This window comes from Lissotriton vulgaris, chromosome 5, assembly GCF_964263255.1.
Source record: "Lissotriton vulgaris chromosome 5, aLisVul1.2, whole genome shotgun sequence".
Classification (NCBI taxonomy): Eukaryota; Metazoa; Chordata; class Amphibia; order Caudata; family Salamandridae; genus Lissotriton; species Lissotriton vulgaris.
In genome coordinates this window covers 362,008,944-362,025,712 of record NC_141693.1, presented here as the reverse complement: position 1 = coordinate 362,025,712, position 16,769 = coordinate 362,008,944, and positions in this window count along the sequence as shown.

The window sequence follows — 16,769 nt, the reverse complement described above, 5'->3', positions numbered from 1 at the left end:
AATACATTTGTTAGGGTGGTGTAACACCCCCAAGCTCCCCCCCGCCCCCGAAGCTATGCCCTTGAACTGATCCTTGCAGATCAATTCACGTTTTCATTGAGAGTGGTCCCACCGGGTATGCAGAAGTATTTTCACAGAAAATTCCGTGCCTCAGTGAAAGGGAACTTTAAATCTGGTGGGTTGGACTAAAGTAGGTCGGGAAGGTAGTGCCTCTGTTGTCCCAGCAACTTGGTGGGTGGTTGGCTCATCAAGTGCTAAAGGTCCTCCTTTGTGTCTCTTGAAATAGGCAGTGCATTAATCGCCAGGCTTCAAAATGTCATTAAATATTGCATAAAAAAGTTACAATTTCATTACACTGGGTGTTAAATTGTTAAATTTAATTCCTGTTGACACTATAGTTTTGGGGAAATGATGCTGCTGATGAAAGGTGTACGATCATCACTCATGTTAAGAAAATAGACCTCGCCACAGCTCTTCATGGTGATGATGCACAAGGCAAGAAACGCAACATGATGTGAAAGATGCAAATCTCAACCAATGTGATACCCACAACTTGGCTACTGATCGATATTCACGATCCCAATACAGAAGCAGGTGTGTGAGTGGAAACCAGTGACCAGTGTCCTGGAAAGATCTCTTTTTGATAAAGAAAGCATAGAATAGGAATCTTTAACTTTGTGGAGTACAGATAGCCTGGACCACCACCACCATGGAGAGTCTTCAGTGAAGTTCTCCCTGATCTATATTTATCAATCTTGAATTACATTCCAGTATAAAGCCACTTAGAGGATCAGTCCCAATTATTGATATTGTATTGGGAAAAAGGGGCCCTGTGAATTGTACCAGTGTCTGAGTCAATAAAGGGATCTTAACAGAGGCTTCTTGTTCTTGACAGGCTCCGGAGGCAAAAGCTCTGAATATTACATGGGAAGCCATTAGCAAGGCACCTGTGAGTGGAGAAAAACTGAGCTTGGCTTCTGCAGAACATTTCGGCTAAAACAAAATATCCAAAGACATGGGACTTATTGCAAACTATAAAGTACTGAATAAAGAGAGGTACCCCCCTGTACGTAATGTGTAGGTCTGTGAGCAAGAGGGAAACAAACCATACCCCACTGCGAGAAACTCCCACCCGACCTATGTCCTTTTACTATGGGCTAATGTAAGCTCTATGGGCCACCCATCAAGTCTTTGTTTATATTTTTGCTCATTTTGTTCTTTTACTTGATTTATTTTTTACTTTTTGCCAAAAAGAAAAAACTGTATTTAATATTTACTTTGATTGGTCAAAAGTTAAAAACATATCCATGAAAATACCAAACCTATTTAAAGTGCAATAAATACAATTATGCATTTTCAATATACAAGTCATATTCGTCTAAACCTTTATTGCAACATTCAGAAAGTACAAGTATGGGCCTACAACCGCAGGGGCCGGCCGCTACTCATAATTGGAACCAAGCATATCACGGCATAACACAGCTTATCAGCTGACAGCCCTGAGGTCCGGCAGCGATCCAGGATTAAACTTGTAGTGGAACGCACGAGTAGGTCACAGGATATATTAAAGGTTTCATTTTATATTATATAACTAGACGGATCAGGTGCCATACAATCAAACAAAAGGAGACGGGGGACAGGCCAAGAAACAGGATATACGTCTAGAAACAACCATAGGAGGAACCCTGGCGCCAATGCATTATGGATCGAAGTAGACGACAATACAGCATACAGTTTCGTAAGCGCCGGTTCCCAGAGCCTGCCCACCCGGAAGTTCGATTAACGTATGAAGCATGAGCACAAAATTCCAGGACACAGTGTAATCAGAATAAAGCACAGACGATACTGACCCGAAAGGAAAGAAAGGGAAGGGAGAAAAAGGCCATAGAAAATAAGAAAGGCAAAATAAAAAAATAAAAAAAAATAACCTCCAACCCCCCACCCTGCACCCCTGCCGATGGCTATAGCCTAACCCCACTAGCAGCGTGCCTATCGCCCTAAGTAACTAAAACCCTAAAAGAAGGGAAAAGAGAAGAAGAATGGAGGAGGGCCTATTTGTACGCGCTCCCAGCCCCTTAGTCCCCCCGCCAGAAATAGACACCCCCTATCGCAAAGAGACGGATGTAGAGCGACCCTTATAAAAGTAATAAGGGGATGTACCATGTTACAACGCATACCGTTACAACTACCTACTATTACAACGCGACCATTACAACGCATACCATTACAACGCATAGCGCTTTGAGGTGCTGGATAGTGGTAAGTATAATTTACTATTCTAACTCCAGTCCCCGTGGACCCTAGGGAAGGTGTTGGATAGTAAATTATACTTATTCCCTATCCTAGAGCGCCCCCCAGCGCAATGCGTTGTAATGGTATGCGTTGTAAAAGTCACGTTGTAATGGTAGTGCGGAGTAACAGATGCGTTGTAACGGGTGTATACCGTAATAAGGGGGCACCGTGAGACACCGCCCAGCCCCTAAATCAAACCATTGCAGATCAAACAGTCATAATACCATTCCAAACCGTCCCGAGTTGATTGATCTTAACCCTGACTCTTCCGAACCAGCCAACGAAACCTCCCCAGCGAGACCCAGAGGCAGACAAACGAGTCATAGAGGAGAGGGAAATCATCGAGAGTCAATCCGTTACCACTTGCAGCAAGTAAGTCCACGAGAGCTTCAGGCGCCGGAAGTCTCCCTCTCCCAACTAGACGGTCCCGATGTTTCTTGCCCCGGGGTCGTAACGTCTCCAAAAAAGGGGGAGATGACCACAAGATGAAAGAAGAGTCTGCAACACAAGTCTCCGGGGGTAGGACGCCAGTCAGTACCTCCAAAGTCAACAACGGTGGAAGGTGCGGTAGCACACTCACGACCTCTGGGACACCATCTTCAAGAGCTTCATCCGATGGTTCCAATACTCGCTTCGCCACGGGGTCCTCGCAGGGTGTCAAGATGGCCGCGGCTTGAATGGCTGCAGATTGCTGTTCCAATAGTGAGGCAGGGTCCGGCACCATAAGTAGCATTCCAGATAGGCTTGCATCCATTTTAGTCATTGAGACAGTCACTTGTGAGTGAAACGCCCAGAGTTCTGTCAAAAGTGACCTCAGCGATGGTTCAGACATGTTTCGATCCATAATCTGATGCCCGAAACCAGTCACAGTCACCTCCCCGGGTGAATTGGTGTCTCCGGGGGGGACAGACGGGATCACGAGAGGGCAAGCATGGACGGTGATCCGTCATTCTCCACAGCCACGATCACCCGGCTTAACGCCGCGGGCCGGGCCCTGACCCAGCGAACCCCGGAGGGAGCCAGCACCGGGTCCGCAGGACGGGAACCCCCACCCACCATCAGTAGCAAGCAAGGTCACCTCTCCATCAGTGCTGAGCAAAGAGAACAATCGCTGCCAATTTCGGGCGCAAAAGAAGCCTCCACTACGATCGTCCGGACCCTGCCCGGGTCTCTAAGCCGCTGTTGTTGCACTACCACCCGGCCATGCAGATACTCGAGGCGCCGGCTTCACCGCTGCAGTAGGCCACAATCTTCAACTCGGCGTATCTCCGTGAAACCGGACGATAAAAATTCCCGGATTACACCATCGAAGTGAGGAACAGTTCATGCCTGCTGGGGCTGGGCGTAAAATCAGGATATTATGCAGGATCTTGCGGCGGGATACGGAGGGCGGCGGAGCCGGGAGCCTAAGCAGCCATCTTGTTTGCTGTCGTAGCTCCTCCCCTGAGACTGTCATCTTGATTAAAATTTGCATGTACATAGAAATAATTAGTGTGTCCCCATAATTATACCACACTCACATCCTAACCTGTCACTCAGCTCCATGCTAAAACACACTCCTCACATACATACACCTCCCAGCCTGCTACAGCATACACTAATGGAATCATGGAAATGACATTTCATAACCATTCGTGGTTGTGTTGCCAATTGGGGTGTCACTCAGTCAGGTCTATTATTACTTATTGCAAACTATCTCATGGTTTACAGCCACACAGAAGCTTAGGAGCTGTTTCATTTCTTAACTGTAGGCAGTAGCCCGTGGGACCACTGCCTGCTCTTAAAAAACGTTTTCTCACCCATTCACAAAGGGGAAGGGGTACCCTGGGGATCCCTTTTGTTTGCAATTGACGTTCCACCTACTTGAAGTAGGCAGTAAACTGAGAAGGTTTTGCTATAACATTCCAGTTGCAAAATATTCATACATCCCCCTGCAACTCGCAATTAGGAAGAGACACCCTTGACACTGCCATTCCTAATACCGACTCGCAAACACTATTTTGCGAGTTGATAATAGGTTACCAACTAGCAAAAAAGGGTTAGTGCATGTCAAAATGCTATCTTGTGGTCGCAAACAGCCATATTCTCCATGTGCCACTGTTAAAAACATTTGTGCACATGGCTCCTAATCCCTCCTTAAGAATAAGACTCTTAATTTTGGCTTGGGCAAAAATAGGTGTTTCTGCAAAAATAGAAGTTATGAGTTTGGTGATATTATCACATTTGGTGTTACTGCATATGGTCATACTGCATGTGATGCCAAGGACAAACCCACAGGGTCAAATCTGTTTCAATATGTCCCTGAAAAAGGGTCAGAATTCAGGAATTTTACATGTAACTCAATATTGAAACATCAATTTCATTCTGTTCATCCCCTTTCAAAATGTTGAAACCTTACTGGCCTTTAAAAGTGTGGAGAATCCTCTATATGCTAGGCTTGATATAATGCACCTTTTCACCAGACTACTCGTTAAGAGGACCTATTAAGAAAGTTACCCAGCGCTATATCCTTTAAGGCCATCAGTAGGATGCCTGTGTCTGATGTTTTTGATCACCTGTGTGGGTGTTTCAAGAAAGTAAGGATGATTACAGCCAAGCATCAGCTTTCACCTGTAGGCAAGTCATCTTTGTGAGGGAAAAATGTGCCAAGATCCTTGCCATGGAGCATGCCTGTCATACCTCCTGTTTGTTAATCCATCATTAAAATAATCAGAACACCTCACTGTTATGCAGGATTGAAATGCATAATATGAAATCAAAGTAAGAATCATCTGTTGGCACTGAAATACACATCATTACTAAAATAGCAATGTAATCCCCAGCCCAATGCTTCCGGCAATCGGAAGTAGTAACCCACATCCTTTCTTATTGTGCCATACCCCTTAACACCTTTCTTTTCTGCTTACAATCACCCCACTGGTTGTACTGCTGAATACTGACCCCAGAATATCATAGTCCAAGAATATTGAGGACAGAATACTGAGGGACAAAATCTCAAAAGGTAAGTGCATATAGGGAAGTATAGATTTACTATTCCTAACTCCACATCTAAGATCCTTGGAGATATAAATAAATAAATAAATAAATATATATATAATGGTCTCAATACTACTGAAGATCTGCACAACTTCCTATAAACCAGAGTGCAAACTGAATGTTATCTTAGCTCTCCTTTCAAACGTCCCTGTAATCAATGTTTGCCCAGAAAAAGATCTAGAGCACGGCAAGGCCCAATGGGGAAGAGCATTATAGCCACTGTGTGACCCGGTGCATTATCTTGAATGAGGTAATATATGATTAAATCATTATTATAGTTAGTGATGAAGCTGAGATATGTATCCCGACATACAACGGACCATATGTATATATTTATGAAATTTCATTTTTTTTGCTTTCAACACATGTAAATAAGTGTATATACACTATATTTCATTAATTGTTTCTTATTTTTTCATAAGGATAAGTGTACACTGGTCTGAGTAGTTAAGTAGGTGAAATAGAAATATTTTACGGTATAAATTACCTAACCGCTGTAGATATTAATTGGAGGGTATCACGTTTTAAAGTCACTTATTTCTATATACACAGGTCATTCCAGGTCCATAGTTCAAATGCAATCAATGGGTTACTCAATGTTTCAGCCAGACATTTATTTTTTGACACAAGTAGCGGGGAGTTGATTTACAGTGACGACATACATTAATGTACTTGATGTGGTGTAAATTGATTTTGCGATATCATAGGAATTTCAGGGTGTTCAGACGATGTGTTTATTAGTAAAACATGCATTCATGCAGTTAGAAACACAGAAATATTTTTGTAATTTGTATATAGATTGTAAATTACGTGTAATATATTTTAAATCTTTGATCACTGGTACCTATATCGCATATCTACATTGATGCAGTAAGAATCCATTTGTATATGTCGTTCAGTCAAAAAAGGAGGTGGAACACCTTAGCAAAAAAAAGTATATAACAAACAGAGCTGACACGGTGCACGGTGTATGAATATGAGCATGTGGATGCTCGAAACGCGTCGCCCGTGAAAGGTTGAAATAAAAATCTTACCTTGCCTGAAGCCGTGGGGTCCGTCTCTTCATTTCGCCGCAGTGGTGGAGGTTGTGAAGATTCCTGCTTTATATATATATATATATATATATATATATATATATATATATATATATATATATATATAAACATATATATATATATATATATATATATATATATATATATATATATATATATATATATATATATATATATATATATATATATATGTTTATATATATATATATATATATATATTCCAAATCCTGTATTTAGAACCCTCGTTCACTCCACGCTGAATCCAAACAGGACACGGACCCAATTCCTTTTAGTGCTTCAAATATTTATTGCAGCCAGATGTCTGAGACGCGTTTCGCGGCGCGAACGCCGCTTGTTCACTCGACAATAACATTTGAGCGCGAAGGCTTTTTAAAGTGACAGTGCTATTGTGGTTCAATGACCACGTGATTTACTGAAGTCATAGACATGGAAGAAATACATATCTTTCTGATATATATATATATATAATTCACTGAAAAAACCATAGGTTTGACACCAGTTATAGTTAGCTGGAAATTTTACTGACATAATACCATTTAAATTCCCACGTTATAGTTAGTTGGACTCACTATAACTTGCGCGCCTGCAATGCACTGCTGATGATGCCACATATTACATCACTCATGACATGGTCAGTGACATCACTCATGACATCACTGATGACACCATCCAGTGAATGTGTGTCTTTCTGAAAAATAAATATGTTTTATATATGTATATGTAAAGGTCGATGGAAGAATAAATGTTTAAATAAGTGTCTTAATGGATGCTTTTAAAAAGAAATGATTGGTTAACTGGCTTATTAAGTGTATCTTAGTGAATACATATATTAGCGAGTATTGTTTAAATATTTAAATGTTTGTATCAGTGTTTCACTTTGTGTATAAGTGGCTGCATGGGTTGGTGAGTAGCTACATGTGTGTGTATATGGGTTATTAGATGTTTTTTTAGTATCAGTATGAGTGTCTGTATGGTTTGGTGGGGGTGTTACTTAGCACATAGATGCATCAATGACTGACTCACTGTTTGTATGTGTTTTGAAGACAGCATATGTGCAGGACTGTACGGGTGGATGAGTGTGTATATGTGTGTGTTACTGAGTGAATGACTGTCTCACTAGTGTCTTTATCAGTAACTACATATGTTTTAATCTAGTATATGTGAGTATTGATGTATATAAGTGAGTATATGTGAGAGTGAGAGATTGAAAGAGTTCTTGTTTAAATAAGTATGTGTTTCTATAAGTGATTGTTTAAGAGATGTGTAAGTTTCCTTAGAAGTAAGGTGGTAGTGTGTGTATAGCTGTACATGCAAATAAATGGATGTTCAATAGTTTATTTGCATGTGTGATTATGTGCGTGAGTAACCTTTGGATGACTGTCGGTGTGTAACAGGATGTATAGGTGTTTCACTACATATGATGAGTGAATATATGTATGAGTGACTATATAGAACTGTTGGTGAATGAGTGGATGTGTATATAGATGGTGGTATTACTGAATTGGTTGTTGTAACTGTTATGGGTATCTCTATTTTTTTTTAAATTTTAGTTTCTATTTTTGAATATGTGTTTCAAGGGTTACATTACACTGAAAGGAGGTCTGTCACTCTGTCACAAGGATGGTGTCATCAGTGATGTCATGAGTGATGTCACTGACCATGTCATGAGTGATGTAATATGTGACGTCATCAGCAGTGCATTGCAGGCGCGCAAGTTATAGTGAGTCCAACTAACTATAACGTGGGAATTTCAATGGTTTTATGTCAGTAAAATTTCCAGCTAACTATAACTGGTGTGAAACCTATGGTTTTTTCAGTGAATTTAATAGGTTTTTTAAATGCTAATTCCTAACTATAACTGGTGTGAAACCTATGGTTTTTTCAGTGAATTTCATAGGTTTTTTAAATGCTAATTCCTAACTATATAAGGCCTGAAACTTATGGTTTTTTCAGTGAATTTCAAAGGTTTTTTTAATGCTAATTCCTAACTATATAAGACCTGAAAGCCCACCAGGAATCTCCAGTATGCGCCAGGGGACTGCATTGCAGAGAGGTGTAATGAAGCCACGCCCCTTTTTACACCTCTCTGGAACGCAGCCCCCGTGCATGTTTGAAGAGGGGGAACTAATTCCCCTCGCAAACTGGGGGCCCCTGGGGGCCAACTAGCCCACCTGGAACCTCCAGTATGCGCCAGGGTGCTGCATTGCAGAGGTGTAATGAGGCTATGCCCCTTGTTACACCTTTCTGCAATGCAGCCCCTGCCGCGTTTGCAGAGGGGGAACTAATTCCCCTTGCATACTGTGGGTCCCTGGGGGCCAACTAGCCCACCAGGAGCCTCCAGTATGCACCAGGGGGCTGCATTGCAGAGAGGTGTAATGAGGCCACACCCTTTTTTAAACCTCTCTGCAATGCAGCCCCCGTGCATGTTTGAAGAGGGGGAACTAACTCCCCTTGCATACTAGGGGTCCCTGGGGGCAACTAGCCCACCTGGAACCTCCAGTATGCGCCAGGGGGCTGCATTGCACAGAGGTGTAATGAGGCCATGCCTCTTTTTACACCTCTCTGCAATGCAGGCCACTGGCGCGTTTGCAGAGGGGAGACTAATTCCCCTTGCATACTGGGGGTCCCTGGGTCATATCTGCCAAAAAAACACAGATATTCCGAACGATTGAAAATGACTTTTCTTGAGAAACATTTGGATTTGGATTATCATGTCCTATACTTTGGAATTTTTGAAAGACTGTCTTTGAGGATGCTATAAATTACTCAAGTCTGCCCGAATTGTGTGGGTAAAATTGATACCTAGTCACTTTGAATAAGAATGTACTTACGTCTCGTCTAACATTTGGAAGAAATATCTAGTTATATGACAACAGGATACCGACATAACTTGTAGGAAATAAGAACGCCCTGAAGAGGTTCTGTTGTACAGAACAAAACGTTTCGGCTGGCTGTGGTACATAAACTTAAGGAAAATAAAAGCATTTGAATATACACCAAGATTCAGCGCTTCAATAAGGACTCTAAGTGATATGATTTGATTGGACTTATTGTGCAAGTGGTGCTGTGCCAAACCTTGGAATATTCTCCACTACTCTTTACTACTTACTCTCTCCTACTCCACTACTCTCAAATACTCACTCTCTACTATTCATTCTCTACTACTCTACTACTCTCTACTACTCACTCCCTACTACGCACTATCTACTACTCTCTACTACTCACTCTCTACTACTCTCTCTCTACTACTCACTCTTTACTACTCACTCTCTACTACTCTCTACTACTCACTCTCTACCTCTCACTCTCTACTACTCTCTACTACTCACTCTCTACTACTCTCTCTCTACTACTCACTCTCTACTACTCACTCTACTACTCACTCTCTACTACTCTCTCTCTACTAGTCTCTACTACTCACTCTACTATTCTCTACTATTTTATCTCTCTGCTACTCACTCTCTACTACTCTCTACTACTCACTCTCTACTACTCTCTACTACTCACTCTTTACTACTCTCTACTACTCACTCTCTACTGCTCTCTACTACTCACTCTACTACTTACTCTCTACTACTCTCTACTACTCACTCTCTACTACTCACTCTCTACTACTCTCTACTACTCACTCTACTATTCACTCTACAACTCTCTACTACTCACTCTCTGCTACTCTCTCTACTGCTCTCTACTACTCTCTACTACTCACTCTCTACTCTCTATTACTCACTCTCTACTCTCTACCTCTCTACCTCTCTCTACTTCTCTCTCTACTAGTCCTCACCGCTACTTCTCTATTTCTACACCTCTACCTCTCTCTACACGCACACATATACACATATATATATGCATTTATATATATGTATGTGTACATATATAAACATATATAATCTGTATATCTATGTAAATAAAAATATAAATGCATGCATACATATACATATATGCATACAGATGCATGTTATTTACATGAAAGTTTAAAAAAACACTAATAAAAGCAAAGCTAAAAAGCCACCTCATTACAAACAGAATGGCTTTAACTTAAACGAGGGCGAGATCAATTGCATTTTCAATGCTTGTTTACTTTGGTTCCATCAAGAAGACATTCAGATGTGTCACACATTTGCCATAAATTCTTAATTTTAGCACTCTAGTTGCTCATTACATCACTGTAGTAAAGCTACTGCTCACCAGGGAAGTCTGCTGCTGGTATTCAAAGTGAATGTTTCAGTCTGCATGTCAGAATTTTTTTCATGAATTAGAACAGGATTTGAGAAGTCACTCAAAATGATCCCTAATTTTTCTTTCTGAAGCACTAATCATACTTTCTATGGCAAAATGAACCCCCTCATTTTGTTCCTTTTTAAATTAAATGTTTTCAGACTTACCACTTCATTCCAATCAAGATGGCTTCTGGTGTGCCATACTTTTGTCATAAGTTAGACTGTTAGCGCTCTAGTTGTTCTTTAGAACACTCTGGGACATTCTGTCATTGGGCTATACTTGGGCTACATCTGGGTGATATTTGGGCTAAATTTAGGCTCTTTTGTCTCTGGTGGCCATCTTGGGAGACTGTATGTCAGAATTTTTTAATGAAATTGAAGAGGATTTGAGAAGTCACTCAAAATGTGCCCTAATTTTTCTTTCTGCAGCACTAATCATACTTTCTATGGCAAAATATACCCCCTCATTTTGTTCTTTTTTAAATTAAATGTTTTAAGAGTTACCACTTTATTCCAATTAAGATGGCTTCAGGTGTGCCATACCTTTGTAATAAGTAGGACTGTTAGCGCTCTAGTTGTTCTTTAGAACACTCTGGGACACTCTGTCATTGGGCTATACTTGGGCTACATCTGGGTAATATTTGGGCTACATTTGGGCTCTTTTGTCTCTGGTGGCCATCTTGGGAGACTGCTTGTCAGAATTTTTTAATGAAATTGAAGAGGATTTGAGAAGTCACTCAAAATGTGCCCTAATTTTTCTTTCTGCAGCACTAATAATACTTTCTATGGCATAATATACCCCCTCATTTTGTTCCTTTTTAAATTAAATGTTTTAAGAGTTACCACTTTATTCCCATCACAATGGCTTCAGGTGTGCTATACCTTTGTAATAAGTAGGACTGTTAGCACTTTAGTTGTTCGTTAGAAGACTCGAGGAGGGTGCAGTAGAACACAAAGGAATCAACTGACCGTCTCTGTCCTTGTTGGATGTACATGTTTTACTGAGAATGTCAGACTTCATTCTCACATGACTGAGAAAGATAATGTGAATTTACAGAAACTATGCTTTCAGTTTAGCGTATAGATCCCCTTCCAAATCACTGTGGGAAAATCATGAGATATTAGTTTTCTTTCAAACATGATTCATGATATCACAGAAGAAGGCTTTTTCACATGGTAAAATCACCTTAGAACACACCACAATTCCTAAAATGAGTATGGTACCATCAACAAATGATTTATAATGTAACTAAAGTCCTAAAACCCTCTATTAACTACAATGCTTTTTATTGAGGTGCTATCATGTATATTGGTCCCAAGATGGCTGCCAACACTTCTTGGATGAAGTGCTGACAGCCAATCAGATCAGATGTGTGGTTAGGCTCCACTCAGATATATATATTTTTTTAAACCGAAATTACTCAAAATCCACTGGAGCACATATCTTGAGACATAGCAAAGGCACATCGGGCTACCAGTCCCTACAATTTTGCCAAGTTTGGTGGAAATCCATTCAGCCGTTCGGGCTAAAAGTGAGTCCAACCTCCCTATGGAAATTAACATGGGAAAAACACGTTTTGGGACCCCCCTTTTATCTCGGACCCCGCTTGACGAATCCCCCAAACTTTCAGGGAAGGAGCGGAGCGCAGCGAGGCAAATTTAAGGAAAATTACAGGCAGATTCCTCAACCGGCGCCTAAGTTATTCCCAATAGAATGTTGCAGATTTCCTATAGAAAACAATCCTAACTATAACTACCTACTGGCGAAAGCCAGTAGGTAATATATATATATATATATATATATATATATTTCAACACACTCCAGGTTCGAATTCTTTTGAAAAAACCCAGAGTCGGAGCCCAAGTGCAGAACGGTGTTGTCAGAGTTTATTAGCCAGACACAAACACCCACCGCGTTTCGAGATCAGCCGATCTCTTGCTCACGGGTGGAGCTTTGTTGGTACCATCATTCATTTAAAGAAACATGCAATATTTTTTCGTCATGTGATCATAGACATAGAAGAATTTGTGTAAACAAAGGTGGGCCACAAAAATTAAAAGGAATTCAAGTGAAAACGAATTAATTTACAATAGTGGAGCAATGTTTTTAGCAAATGAAGTTACATTGCATGGCAGATAGTTAATGCAGCAAAAATAAAGCACTGGCCAACCAAACTTAATGAATAGCCATGTGGTCAATAAATGATAAATCTCCACCGAGAAATTCCCTTTGGCAGATTTGGCTGTTTGTGTCACAGCCTTACATTAAAGAACCAGTCTGTTAGATGACTATACAGCCCCAGTGGGCATATGCGGCAGAGTTCAGAAACCGCCAGTTGTAGTGACTTATCCAATCACGCCCAAGTGGGCAAAATTCACAATTGCTTCCACATTCATGCAAGGAAAGAAAAAAGCCCATTGCTACATGTAACACGTATTTCCATACAGATCACAGTTAAAATCAAGATAAAATTGTTACATCAAACTTAAGTTATCCAGTGCTCAGGTTTATTGGCGAAAAAACAGCCCCTACACGTTTCGAGGGGCTGTTTTTTCGCCAATAAACCTGAGCACTGGATAATTGAATTTGGGCTTTGACTCTGGTGTTCGAAGATACGAACAGTACTCCAGGAACTCTATATTTCTAAGGTTTGGCGACCCTGTCAAGCACCCGCTGTGAAAGCGGCAGAAGCACGCTATCTGTGTTCTTCGATATATATATGTATATATATATATATTTTTTTTTTCAGTAAAGAAAACTATGAACAAGAAGCATTAAATCAACTTAGAGACATTGACTGTTATACAATTATAAAAAGATCGGAGTATGTCAAAAGTATAACTGAATACCATTCAATGCTAGGTAAATGGAAAGATGAGGGCATGCTCAATATAGAAGAATTCTTGTTTTTGAAATGTGATGCACCTATATTACCCACCTTCTACCACCTCCCCAAAATCCACAAAAACGCGAAAAGACTGCCAGGACGACCGATTGTATCTTCAATTGGAAGCCTTTTAGAAAACACGTCCCTCTTCATTGACTACTTCCTTGCACCTATAGTTAAAGACTTACCCTCATACGTGAGAGACACTCTAGATTTTCTACGGATGATGGACAATATATCTTGGGAACCAGACATGCTTTTAATCACGCTGGACGTAGTAAATCTATACACATGTATAGAACATGAATATGGTCTAGCAGCTACTAAATGGTTCCTGGACAAGAAGCCTGAAAAATATCGCAAACATAGTGGCATGATTTTAAGCATGATACGTTTTTGTTTGTTTAACAATATGTTTCTTTTTGCAGGTCAAATGTACAAACAAATCAGGGGGACTTCCATGGGCTCGTGCTTCTACCCCAGCTACGCAAATTAATTTGTGGGCTGGTGGGAGATCCATGAGGCTTGGAGTGATAATTTGTTATTATGGACTAGGTATATAGACGACCTTTTTATAGTGTGGCGTGGCGATCAAACCTCGGCTGAGGCATATATCACAGTTCTAAATAACAACCATTGGAACTTAAGATTTACCAGTACAATAAGTAGTACGAGTGTTTGTTATTTAGACTTGGAGGTTTTTGTAGAAGACGGAACCCTCCAAACACGCCTCTATAGAAAGCCCACAGCGGGCAATGCCGTACTGCACGTGGCTAGTTACCATCCTAAGAGCCTTATTAAAAATGTCCTCTCCAAAAATAGATAGTTTCCCAGGGACCAGAAAGGACTGGGTATCAAATACTTGACAACAAAGAAGAAACCTTTCTGTGTATTAGTCTTTTAGTTGGTGACCATGTGGCCTACACATTTAAATCAATACCTATTACTTTTTGACTTGTAATATCAGGTAGACATAAAGTAAAAATTTTGAACTCCACACTAGAATATCGTTTTTGTTACTCTCAACAAATTTTATTATTATAGGAAAACATCTATATTTCATAAAATCATTGTAAAATGTGCATTCAATTGATACTGTAATTGGGTGCTCTGGTACAAATTTATATGCTATCTAACAATTCCACTTTACGGTATCTATCTCAGAGTCACTCAAAGTTTCTAAAAAAACATATACTTGTATACTTAAAAATAAATACAAAATACATACAATTCATATACATTTAAAATGTACCACTTGTCGACGCGTTTCGGTGCGTTGATTACACTTTTTTTAAAACCAAAGATTATTTACTTCTTTCTAAAAAGAGAGAATGCATACAATTAATATATTATTCCTATAGAGAGTGCATCCTAGTTCAGGATTGATCTAGTGGTGTTCGCTATTTCTGTATTGATTGCCCTTACTTGAAGTATAGGGATTGCAGTCCTTCTACTTTGTGGACGACTATATCTCCTTTGAAAGTTGCGGTTAAAGTCCCTCGCATCAAAGTCTGTTAGATCATTGATTTCTATAGTATATGTTTTTTTTAGAAACTCTGAATCTTAGAGTCAAAATACATCATTGACCTTAAGACAAAGACACCCTGGGGTTTAAATAACGATGAGGAGATGTGGGTGCATCTATAAAAAAACGCATGGGATCATGTGAATTTTGGTTCTGTCTTTTCTTCAAGATATATGTAACATTTGTCAATCAACTTAAACAAACAATGACCATTTTCAAACCCCTGAGTCCGGAATTAGGCAACAGTTTTTTTGTAATTTTAGCAAAAAGTAATTGCTGCCCATACAGGGCTACACAACTAAGATAAATTAAATGAAATAAGTCAGGAATATAACAGGTGATATTATGATAACACTCGGGGATTCACCCCTGGATGCAACACCAAAGTAACAAATTGATCAAAAAACACGATCAATTAGTCACTGTTAAAATTGTAAACTGACTTGTATATATGAAAAGATGATAGTATGTACACAAAATATGAATGTTTGTTGCTCTTAATGAATTTTTAACTTAGCACTTTAAGCACTTTATTTAGAATTGTCATTACAAGTTACTGATAATCAATGTGAAATTGCACACTCTAAGATGGCCGCCGCCTTTTTAATGTATGAACTGTCTTTTATGTCGATGAATTAATTCAGGCTGGGTGGGCTTTAAAATGGCGATTAGTCACTAACACAAATTGACACAGACGAAGCTTCTATAGCGAAACGCGTCTGTCTGGGGTGAGGGAGGTTGCAAATAAAAATACTCTAAACATCGGATTACCTGCGTGCTTGCCGTTTCTTCCGACAACACAAAGTTGGTTTGTGTGGTTATATATATATATATATATATATATATATATATATATATATATATATATATATATATATATATATATATATATATACACATATATTTATTATATATATTTTATATATCTTTTTTTAGAAGACTGAATTTTATGCCATTAACAAATGTATTTTACAATTATTTCATGTATTTTACGAGTCACACTACGAAAACGATGAAAGAAATTTGTAAATAGTATATTTTCTATGTCCATTCTTGCACTTGCACTTTAAAAGGAGGTGCATCCCACGACACTGTTGTCATGTGATCAAGGCAGGGATCTGCCGAAACGCGTCGTGGCTGATGTGGTTGCACTTTCACGATTAAATAAAAAAGAAGCACTTATTCGGGTCTACCTCGTCTTCTTGCTGGTGTGGCTGTTTGGTTTCGTGGAGGCCAAGACGAGCTCTTGCAACATATTTCGCTGGATTGCTTTTCCCAGCGACGTGGACCCCCTCCCGGAAAGTGGTTGAGCAGAAAGAAGAAAGGCAGCGGTAGTCGAGTCTCTGTGTGAGCACTGCAGAGCACGGCATCCATTCGAGAAGCACCGGAAACGGAAACCTGCCCAACCCCCTTCCGCGGTGGAAGCATTGCTGAGGTCTGAGGAGGAGAACGCGTCTGCCAGAAGCGGTCTGGCGCAGCTCGGAGGAGCGAGTGTAGGACGGTTGACGGCGGACGACGAACTCCATCAGGTACCCGGTAACCCGACATGGTTCGGAAGGTGGGAGGTATGTGCTAACAAGTAACCTGCGCAAGCGGTAGGAAGCGAAGGGGAACCCGACAAATTGTGAACCCTTTCTTGACGCATTCTAAAACGCAGCGGGTGAAAATCAATTTCAAATATCTTAAGCGCAACCATGTCAGCGGCAACAGTGAAGGATCGGGAGAGCGCCGC